The 11,716-nt window shown below is 39.7% G+C and overlaps 1 protein-coding gene across 1 annotated transcript in view; it reads right to left on the bottom strand.

Annotated features, from left to right (window-relative positions):
• Positions 1 to 11,442: 11,442 nt before the first annotated feature.
• EYA2 (EYA transcriptional coactivator and phosphatase 2) overlaps positions 11,443 to 11,716 on the bottom strand; it is a gene marked incomplete at its 5' end in the record, with an annotated part of 36,130 nt that continues 35,856 nt past the window's right edge. The window contains one exon of the mRNA XM_009572426.1: positions 11,443 to 11,716. This exon is cut by the window's right edge and continues 601 nt beyond it.

Raw genomic sequence — 11,716 nt, forward strand, 5'->3', positions numbered from 1 at the left:
TGTGATTGTGAGGCCTAATTTGCTATAGAAGTTACTCTATGACTCTCCTTGTGTATGCACACCCATGTGCGTGCGTGCACAGCCCCCCCACCCCCCACCAGCTGCAGGATACATGCCTCTCTGTGTGTATGTCTATGAATACGTGCACACATACATACAGTATTTCATAGCCATTATATTCCACACAAATGTTATTGCTCTTAGTGGGGATCATGACTTTTCACATTCCTAGCAGCGTTTTAACTCGACTGAGAGCACTGTGCACCTTTGCAGCATTGGCCCTAAGTTGCTTGGACTGAAGTACCATAACAACAAGGTTTTATATGTGTTTTAAAATCAAATAGCAAACATCAAAGACGTTAGGCTCTTTTGTGAATAGCTGAGAGGTTGTAAGATCATAAGGTGGTTTTGTGTAATATTCAGAAAAATGGCAGTTACCTTCATTGGTTTTCTGTAGTACTAAGTGTATTGAGTTATGTAAAGCATAATTGGAACGTCTGAAAGGTTTCAACCTTTATTTGTGCATGTTTAAAACTTTGTACACATTTGCATTAGTCTTGCACAGCTACAGACACCTCTGTATTCTAATGACTGCACGTGCAATTTAAATAATTTGAAACCTTAGTGCATGTTTAATATGTATGCAAAATGTACATATGTGTAAAACTGGCAGAGGTGGAAAATTTACCTCTCAGGGAATGATCTTAACACATTTAAGGAGTCTCGCACATTCCATATCCCGATCGCTGTAAGAACTGAAACTTAATTTTTTCATTTGTGTAAGTGTATATATTTAAAAGACGACTGTGGCAACCTTAAGTTCCCCACCTGTAGTACTAACAGTGACTTACATAATGGCTTCTTTAGGGTTCAATTTGCACTTTGTTTCCAACTAGGAATTTCTTCCTCTGAACAACTTCCAGTGTATCTTCTGGGTACCATTTCCATTGAACCCTCTATACATATCTGAAATCATTACAAAATGGCAGTAATCTTGAATTTATTTAGCAAATTGGTTCCATGTTTGGTTTTTATTCTTTCTGCAGTTAAAATAATGTAAAAATATGAATTCTTCGTCTTTGCATTCCCGGGAATGGAATGAGTAGGCTTCTGGAAGGCATAGACTTTGTCACAAAGTAGCTGATAAACACTCTAGGCTGTAATCCATCTCAGTAGGGATACTCGCAATCTTTGTTGAATACCATTAAGGCACTAATGTGGTTTCTTAAAACAGTGTGGGGAAACATTGGGCTTCAGTGAAAACTTGTATTTCTTCTTCCGTGTTCTCTTTGGAATGTCACACTACCATCAGGGGGAAGATCTGTGCATCCCTTTCAGATTCCTCAAAATCTCACTTCCTGTTTCTTCCACAAAATATTGTGAACTGAAATGGATGCATTTGTTTGATCACCAGTTGTGCATCACTGGAATTGTATCAAAACATACTTGCAGTTTGTATGGTATAGACATTTCTAGACTTTCTCACATTTTTGGAGGAAGATTAAGATACAGACTTAAGATTCAATAAATCCTTTTCCAGATCTTCCAGAGTGATGTGACCTTGACCAGATTGTTTAACATTCTTGTGCCTTTGTCTCTGCATCTGTAGAATCAATTACCACCTATAGAGATGTCCTGAAACTTCATTTGTCAAGATTTATAAATCATGAATCTGTATGATGGAAGTGAAAAGTTTATTCTATACTAATATTTTTACAGGGTGTGTAAGACAGTTCCCAGTAATGCTGATGTTTTTGTTATTGATTTGTGCAAAAGTTAACTTAAGTACTTTTTTGTTCATATGGATGTTCTTTGTTCTCTTCTGTGTAGACTGAATGCATGGGGGAGTTCCTTTTGGGGAAGAAGATTTAAGTAATGTGTAACAAGGATATACTTATAAACAAGGGTATTTTTGTACTCCAGTTTGATTTGTCAAAACTTTTTCAAATTACAAAGGATTTTCTTAGCCCTTTTTCCTCTTCCCATGTATTAGTTTGGGGAAAATACATAACTCGATGTAGTAACTATGAAAACCTAATTCTCCAAGCACAGACAGAGTGCGTACAGTACCTACAGGACCACCTGTCCTTGTAATTATATAGTAGTAGTAATAATATAGAAAAACTCTTGGCTATAGGAAAGTAATACACTACTTTCTACCCTGGAATGAGGTAATATTGTGGTAATAAAGGTATTAATTCTTGCACAAAATTGGAACTTGTTCTGGATTTTCCCTGGAAAATAAATCTCTATTTCTGTGGTCATGTTTATGTGACCTTTAACATAACAATATGTTTCTCTTGGTTTTAATCCACAGACCATTCCTGTAGTGGTAAGTCCTTCTGCTGGGACAGTGGCAATGAGAACTGGAGTTCAGTATGTTCAGACCACAATGCCAGTCCAAGTACGAAGAGTCTAACTGCTAACAAGAAGTCCATACAATTGTTGGAATAAATAAATCTAATAGAAATGTGAAAAATAAACACAGTTCTTTGGATTAACCTCAAAGGTTCAGACTTTAGCTTTGTATATGTGTACAAAGCATTAACTACACTACATTAATGTAAAGCATTAGCGCTGGCTTAGAAAAGCTGAGGGCAGGTAAGATCCATATTAAATCTATGCTTCTTTTGTAAATAATGTACAATTTGTGGATGTCATTAGAGTACCATCTCCTTTTTATATTTGTATTGACTTTAACTTATAAAGAGCGTTTGAAGTTGGAAAAGGAAGGTTTAAAATGGCCTTATCACAGGCTAACACTGAAAACTGGTCTTGGGAAACTGCAGTTATGCATCAAATAATATAATCATGAGAATCTGAACAACTTGATTTGCATTTGGATTGAAAAAAATCTCTGCACTTTGAAACTCCTGTAGAATTTCTTTGAGCAACCAAGTGATGAAGGGTATCTTTTTTCAGTTAATTGTATTAGGCAAATTATGACATTTCCAATCTGTGGACCTGAAATACATAAAGATTTACATTGTTTTTTACAACGACCAGACTGTTAAAATTTATATTGTTTACAAGTTAAAATTAAGTTAAAATTTCGTTCAGTCTAATGTCAGAAAAGTTGGGAAGTGTAATACCAGCTGGTTGTAGCATGGTTTCTGATCATTGATATCCAAGATTGAGAGAAGTAAAGTTTGTTCCTATGCTTCACAGTTCAGTTTTCTTTTTTTAAAAATCCTCCAAAAGGACTTTGAACAAGAAGTAGGTGTGGAGAAAAACATGGATCAGGAAACATGGGCAAAGGACTTTTGATGCTGGGCCAGAGCATGTATTATTTATATGACGGAATTTATGTTTTTATGTAAGCATGAAACAGTACAGTATGAGAGAAAGTAACCCATGAAAATGCTGTCTGTTACACTTATACTGTAGTACCATTTTGTATGTTGTGTAAAACGAAAGCATTGAACAAAGCAAAGGTGATGTATGTATATGAGAAAATTAATTGTATGATATCATTCCAGTACATTCTGTTGTACATTTTAGTCATGTTGATTTCTCCCATTGTTTATAAAAGAATATGCGGTTTGTACAGTCTCCAGCTAGTACCCATATTAGAGGGAAAAAGTATTAGAAGAAAAAAAGCGAGAACAGAATATCGTGAATTGCAGTTGTGTCAAAAATAGCCTAGCTGGCCTTATTTGTGAAGCATAATTGCTTTTAGCATATGGAAGTATTTTTTCACATTTTCTTTGTATAAAATTTGTATTAAACTTAAATATCTTTTTTGACAGTTGTGTTTCTTTGTGACTAAGACAGGTGACACACACGATATGCTTTGGGTTTCTCCAATTTTTCAAGAAACTTCACACAATTTTTTAATTAAACTGTTTTAGAAAAATGTTCTGTGTTCCTGGATTTCCAGTTTCGTTTCAATCTGGATGAATGTTCATTTCTGCACAGTCTCCAGATCATAGATAATTTCACTTGTGTTGGGATCTTCTGTCTCAGAAGTGTGGGACCTTTGAATCCAAGCCTGCCGAATTTGAGAAAAAACAGCAGCATTGGCAGTCTGTAAATAAGAAGCCATTTATGTATAAAACTCCATAGCATCCATTTTCTCTCAGTTTTAACAGCAGCAAGGTCCATTGCTTGTTGTGTAACATTTATGCATTGGTTGGACTGGGGTTGGACTGATAGGCGAAGTCGTTAGATGTATTTGTGGGTTAGAAATGGGGACTTTCATGATGAGTACGGTTGTAGCCCTCTAAGAGGGCATGAATTGGGCAAGACTACTCTGTGTGTCTTAATTATCTGCTAGAAGAAACAGGGAGCTAATGAAATAGCTCACAGTAAAATCTTACTATGAGAATATTGTCTTGAAGTTCCTACTCCTGTAGTTACCTTGTTACATGCATTTGTAAAACAACTAAAGTTAATGTTCCCAGTGCTACTGTTTAAAGAAAAGCACAAATCTTGAAAGCTTTAAATGAGGTTTTGGCCTTCCTCACGTAATCTTAATGCTGGTATCACTGGAACAAGCTCTTGTGTTAGGAGGAAAAAGGAAGGAGATGAACAAGTCAAAAATTGTTATAGAAACCACACTGCTTTCTGAAGCCTGTTTCAACCTATGGTTTTTTCTTTTAATGGGCATTGTTTTTTCTATAGAAGTGTTTTCTTTCCATGTAAGAAATAATAGGTGACCAAATCCTAATAAAGATTTATATAGATATAATAACTCCCAACAAGAGTTATCAGGTCAAGATCAAAGTATCATCTTGGATGTTCTGGTGACTGTATTTTTTCCACATTTCAGCTAGTTACGGTATGAAGTTCATTGTTTTTCTGAAGATTATTTTGCGTTAACTAAAGTGAAGGAAGAACACGTCTCTGGCTTGGACATTATGGGAGGAGATGACACTGATGTAGTATGAATTTAAAAGATAGGCTATGACTTTATTTAATGTATGATTGAATACCATGACTAGGCATAAGCTGCATCCATTGCTTGTGTCTAGAGTATCCCTCTCCCCTATGTAGTGTATCCCTTGTTTATTTTGGATCCCAAGTATTTTGGGAAAAAATACTGTGCTGGGTCTGGAATTTTTACCTCTTTCTTATGGTGAAGGTCCATCAGTTGCAGTACCTGATTCAGTCCTGGATTGATGACAGGCTCTGGATGGCTGTCCTTTCATCGTCTAGCTGCAAAGGGTGATGCCAATGATCAGGTGTTGATTTGATGGGGGCTGGGGGGTAGTAAATTGTAAATAACGAAAAGCCTCTTTGACCATATACCATCCTAGGAAAAGTTGTTTTCACCCTTCAGCTACAGGCACTGGGTGTCCCTTGGGTTTGCCATCCTTTGTTACAACCTACTGAAAGACACGGGGGCATGTTACTGCTGATTCCTCTCGTTTTGGGGACAAAATTAACTTGTCTTGGAGTCTGAGCTTAGAAATCTCTGTATTATTATTATCTTCCATTGTCACATGGGCTTTCAGTTAGGAAGGAGGGGAGATTGACACTGGTGTCCCTTATCTGGGCCAGTCAATTCCAAAGCTTTACCGAGTGGTGGCAATGTTTCCTAGCTTTAGTGTTACTTCAGGAATCCTACACTGTTCAGAAAGTAGGCACTAATACCGCATTCAAGGTGCTCTGAGGTTTTGTTTTAGCCCCCAAAATGGTATGATCTGGATGGAGTTTACCATAGCAAGGTTTCATCACAGAAGCCTGATGTCGGCATATGGATGCAAGCAGCAGAGGTAGATAGCTGGATCAGCGCCACACAGCTGCGAGCGCTGCAGTAGCCACGGTCTGGCCGGCAGTTCTGGCTGCAGAGAGGCCATTATGTTCAAACTGGAGCTCTGCGGGCTGGCTATGGATGCAGGGGTTAAGAATTTGCCATCAGTCGTGCTGTCGCCTTCTTGTGCTGGTGGTTGCCGAGTTAGCTTTTCAGCACTTAAGTCACAGAAATGTAAGTGCTTATGTTGCAGAGGAACATGGAGCAGCCAAGAGGAACATACTCCGTCTGGAGCCATAGGCTCCCGAGTTTCTCATCCTCCTCAGTACAGATGTGTCGGTTCAGAAGGGGTGCTGTAGGCTCTGCTATCCATGCGCAGTTGAGGCTAATCTACAGCCCATTGAATGCCGGGTTCTTTGTCCTTTACACATGGGACCGAAGTCCCTCTGAACAGTTACCCTTTCTTGGTGAATCATAGTGGCTAGTTTTTAAAACGATAGTACAGCTGCACTTTAATTGAAGGCATTTTAGAAATAATGAGATTTCTATTTTTCTTCCTTTTTTAAAAATCATTTTTATACAAAATACCACTCTTGAGTACTTGTCCAGTGCCCGGTGTTAGCTCTGCTGTGCTTGCCTTACCTGTCCAGTTGTGTACCTCATAGGAAAATGGCTGAATGCTGAGAATTTGGTTTTGTTCATCTAACGTTCCTCAGGTAAGACGACCATGACTCAAGAACTTTGAAATGGACCTCACAAACCAAGATTTTGTTAGGCAGCTGTCTGGGGGAGGAATGAGGCACTCGGCGTTCCTGCCTTGTGGGGCTTATGGTGAGACCCGGCTGCCCTCGCGTGTTCAGACGGAGAGCTGCAGGAGAAATGCAGTACAGGAAATGGGTAAAATCGCACAGTTACGATGTGTTCTTCCATCCCCAACGATGACGTGTATTTTTGCAAGTATTTTCTTTGCAGTTTTCTGGTTATTTGACAAAATGCTATATTCTGTTGTTTCATCTGAACTATTCAAAGCTGGGCAAGGCCCAAGTGTGACTTTTGTCAAAGCTGTTTTCAGAAATGATCGGATCCAGGTTCTGGTTTAACAGAATGGCTAGAAGTTTGAAGGCACAGGCCTAAGAAGATACTCTCTTTTTGTGCGTGTCATCACAATGTCTTTTTGCTTGTTAGGAGCTGTATTTACTTTGTGTTGCACTCCACGACTTGCTAGCAGCGGCAGTTGGGAGCAGATGGGTGGAGAGACCCAGAGGGTAAGGTTAATGCGGGGAAAAAAGAAGTGTTTTGTTTCAGTCCTTCACCTGAAGGGGACGTGGGGAAGAGCAGGTGAGTGGTGGATCAGTCCCTGCAAAACTCAAGAAATAGGCTTTTGCAAAAGGAGTGCATTATGTGGGTGCAGTGCGGCAAGTCACGCTGTATAGGCTCAAAGGATGTATATACGGATACTGCTCATCAGGTAAGGTACACTGAGCTAGGAAATGTAGCCGAGCTTTAAGCCAGGCCAAAACATAAGCAGAACTGAAATTTGCCATGCGATTCAAATTTGTAAGCAAAAGGCAGTCTTAGAAAAAGGAGCAGCGATAGCAGCTCCATTAAATTCCTCTCTGAGGCAGTGCTTGTAGGCCTAGAGGTGATGGGAAAAGCAGCCATGCCCAGGAAGGCTGCTTCCGATCCCTGTCTGCTGGGAGAATTCCTCAACTCCTGATTCCCACTGACAGCACAGGTCATGAATCAGTCTTTATTTCTGAACAATCTTTGTGTGGTTGCAAGTTTTCCAGTAAGTCTGTTGCTTCTTTTGCTACTTCTCATTTTAAGTGTTCAGCAAGTTCCCTGTTCTCAGGGGAACTTTGGCAGCTGAATTTGCTCATTTTTCAACAACAGAGGTAGCTGAAACTTAGGAAAAGATAAAGAATCTCCAGGTTTTGTTCTATTCACATTTTACATATAAATAAATGGTACAGTTTTTTATCAAATTTTATCTCTTAAAAGTAAACTATTATTTTCTTACTTAGAATCCTGCATGCAAGAAAACCTTATCGTGAAAGGTGGAAGAGAAAGGATACTGTGAATTATTATGATAAATTTTTGCACAGTACCTTGTAAGTCTGTTGAGTATTGTTAGATACAAAGCTCTGGTCACGCTGAAGCTAATTAAAACTTCAGGGATAAAACCTTGGCTCTGATGAAGCCTACAGTATATTCCTTAAGAACAACGACAATAAGTGAGGAAGGTCCTTACCTGACAGAGAAGAGATGACAGAGAAACACCAGAAGGAAGAGGTAACACAGCAACATTAAACACTTCTAGGAAAAGTGGGAAGAGTTGCTCTGGCCCTCAGAACCCACTTCTTGGGATGACAGGCCACAGCATATGTGTGTGAAGTCATTTATCTCCGTGAAACTGCAGTGTTTCAAATAACTGCAGCAGACCGTCAGCACTTGTGGTGCTCTTACAGCAATAAATCCCGCTGCGCACTTAGAGTAAATCGGCATTTGAAACTCCATCCTTTCTAAAAAACATGTAACAAGTGAATTACTGCCCTTAATTTCATAACATAATAATGCAAGGCTGAACTATATCAGATTGTTCTCCTGTCTCTAAGAAATTTTTGGCCCAAATAGGCAACCTGCATTATCCAAATTTTTCATTCATTACACCAGCAAATTATTGAAAATGCAAACAGTAAACATGCTGAGAGTCTGCAATAGCCTGGAAAATACCTTTAAAGTGCTGTAAAATATTTTAAAAACAGTTTGCAGTGTGCGCCTTTGCCGTTAACTTAAATCCAATCTCTATTATAAAAGACAAAATACTCAGTCTGCCTTGTACTATTGGGGGGAAAAAAACCCAAACTACTCCAAATCAACAGCTGCTCCTGAGGAAAATCCAGAATCTGGTTTCTTTCCTTGATTGCAGCCTTGCCAAATCAATGGGGAGGCTTTTTGGTGTTTCTGATGGGCTTGTTAGCATCTGTACGTTCTGCTTATCTGGACAGACTAAAATGGAGGCAGCGCAGACGGCTGTGGTAGCTTCGCACGATGCTGCTGCTCCGGTCAGCAGGTGTTCTCTTAGCCCTAACGGCTTTGGTGATACTGCCCTATGCTGGTGCTTAGAGTGGAAGGCTTATACGCTCCCTGCTAACCCTTAGCTTTGCTCTGTTTTGTAATACCTGCTGTCTGCTTGAAAATTACTTGATTTTTCACCCTTCTGGAACAGGGTTCAATGCGGCTCTTCTGCTCTGCTACTGCTGAACAGGAATGAACATTTTTATGGGGTTTGCACAACATGATTTGAGGCGCAGATTGTTACCACTTCTAGTATTAGCATTCCAAGTCCTGGATTTTTCAGAAATCGAATACATATGTCTGGGGCCCAGGTGGTGGCAGAGGCTCACGCTAGCAATGAAGTGTTCACCCAGGCTGCCAGATGAGACTCTGCTTCCTTTACAGAAGATGACAAAACCTGTTAAGATTATGGTGTAGAAAGGATCTGAACATGAAATTATGGGAACATTAGCAATCAGGAATTGGTAGTTTTAAAAAGCTGGTTTCTTTTACTCTGCAGCATTGTATTCATATTTGTTATCTATAAGGAAATGGTAGAGCAAAGGATACTCTTGGAAATGTGATGAGTATGTCACATCAGTGTACAGGTGGTGGTTTTTTCCTTGTTTGGGAAAGTATTTTGGTCCTTGAAGTGTTAGAAAGGAGCTGTAAAAGCAGCTACTGCGCCCTCATGCTTACAGTCACATTCAGGATTTCAACCCATATTAACTCAAGGTACATCTTTCACATCCCCTTTTCTATTTAAGATACAAAAAGTCTGTATTGGGGGTTCAGACATGTACTAACATACTAAACATTTTTTGACAGAATAGATTTTGGTATCAGCTACACATTTTAATAATGTTACTAACGTGACTTGCTTGGTTTGTTCACCTCAGATTCAGCTATACTGCAGAATATATATATTTGGGAACCTTGTCACATCATAGTTGTATTCCAGTCTGGCTAGTGATGCGACCAAGAAAGGATTTTATGCTGTAACAATGTAGAAATCCGTAAAAACACTGGTGAAAGAGCTGACCAAGGCCTGTACGTGTGCGCGCATGTGTTCCCAGGCCTTTTGTGTGTTCATGAGTAAAAAGTTGTTATAGATCCCCTATTCTAGCCATCACAGCTTCCCTGGAAACAGCAGATCCTGACACTCTTGCTGTAGTGAGGGATGAACACGTGCCACGATGGCTGGGAGGAAGTGGTGTGCCTGTCTGACCAACAAGTGTTCCCGATGCTGGTGTACACCACCCTCATCAGCTGTGTTACCTGCAGGTAAGTAAAAATCAGCTGGGAGGAATATGGAGAATTCATTTACAGTAATGGTATGTGGAACACGAGCAGGCACTAGCAGAGCACAGGCCTCTGCCAAGAACTTTGGAGACAGAAACAAGAGAGCTTGAGAATCTTTAAATACATTCAGAAAGCAAAATCTTCCTAAGAAGTGTTAGGAAAAAATCAGTACTCAGATAATTGACTCAAATAAGGCAAGTGGTAAATTTGGAATTTCAAGGAAGAGCAATTAGCTGATTGACAGGGTGTTAAAAGCTGAAGTTGTGCTTTCCTAGGAGTCTGCCATCCCTGGCATTTGTTCTTCTTTCAAAGGTTTTATTTACAGGTGTGCTTATCTTGCAAGCATCTGTCAATTCTCCATTGAGTTTGATTTCCTTGACTTGCGATAAAACTTCCTATTTGTGACAGTCTTACAGCTGGAAAACCTTGAGGGAAAATTTCTACCAGACTTGCTTCTCAGCAGACCCTGAGACAAGCAACACTTCTACTATAAAAATCACATTTTATTTTGTTTTGTGTTGTACTCAGCCCAGGGAGCAGCTCTTTGCAAATGCCTCCAAAGCATGTACTTAAAGGATGTTTTTGTTCACGCCTGCTGTTGGCAAGCATAGCTAATGTGTTTTACAGCTGCTGCATGGCTGCTACCTCTTGAGCCAAAGACTGAGATCAGATTATTTTGAGATCAAATTTTCTGTTTTAGTCCGGCAGAAAATCCCCTCTCAGAGCTAGCAATGAATCTGTTTCCTGAGGTAAATATTTTTAGACATTAGGAGTATCACTCGGGCTTGTGTAGCACTTGTGTCACACTAGTAACTTGTGTAACACCTACTTGTTTGATCTTGTTTCACATGTGATAGATAAGGGGATTGTATTACTTGCTGCATCTCTCTCTCTAACACCTTGTTCCAGTGAGGCTCTGGTTCTTCTGAGGTTATTTGGTGCCACAGCAAGCAAGAATGAGCAGTTCTGAAAGTGAACCAGAGATTCATCCAGGCCCAGAGAATTGAAATATTCTGACAGCAAGAATTAACAGGCCAGCTCAGCAGAAATCCTAAAGCTGAAGCTTACTTGTAGATGCATTTATTTACATAAAAATAAATATGCACAGCTGCAGTATTTGCTTACCCTTTACCTTCCTTTGCAGGACAAGTCAGATTTGCCGAGTGCCCGTGTTTTCTCCCAATGGACACAGTCACTGAATGTCTTCAGTCTTTGCCCCACCAACAGACAGAATAGCTGGCTACAGGCTCCATTTTGCACCTGAGGGGCTCTGTTCACAGTCCTTCTAGCCTAACTCCACCTTGAAACGGGGAGTATGTATTCTACATAACCTCTACATCCAAGAGTGGCTGGAGAGAAGAGAAGGCAGGTAATCTAGTCCCCCAAAATGTAAACATGTTTTTATTTAATGCCTTTCACTCATCACAAGGTACTTTTTCCCCACCCCCAACCCCCAAAACCAAGATGGCAGCATAAGGCACTGTGTAGACACATGCACAGTCCACATACCATCTATGTAAGATTTAAAAACACAGCTATAGTTCTTACCAACAGTACCATGTGCCCTTATTATTAATGTACACAATATGATTTCCCCCAGAGTTTCTTCTGGAGAAATGAACTATTAATTTAGAATGGTATGACTTTCCCCACCCACCCACC

This window comes from Fulmarus glacialis, unplaced genomic scaffold (assembly GCF_000690835.1).
Source record: "Fulmarus glacialis isolate BGI_N327 unplaced genomic scaffold, ASM69083v1 scaffold9472, whole genome shotgun sequence".
Lineage (NCBI taxonomy): Eukaryota > Metazoa > Chordata > Aves > Procellariiformes > Procellariidae > Fulmarus > Fulmarus glacialis.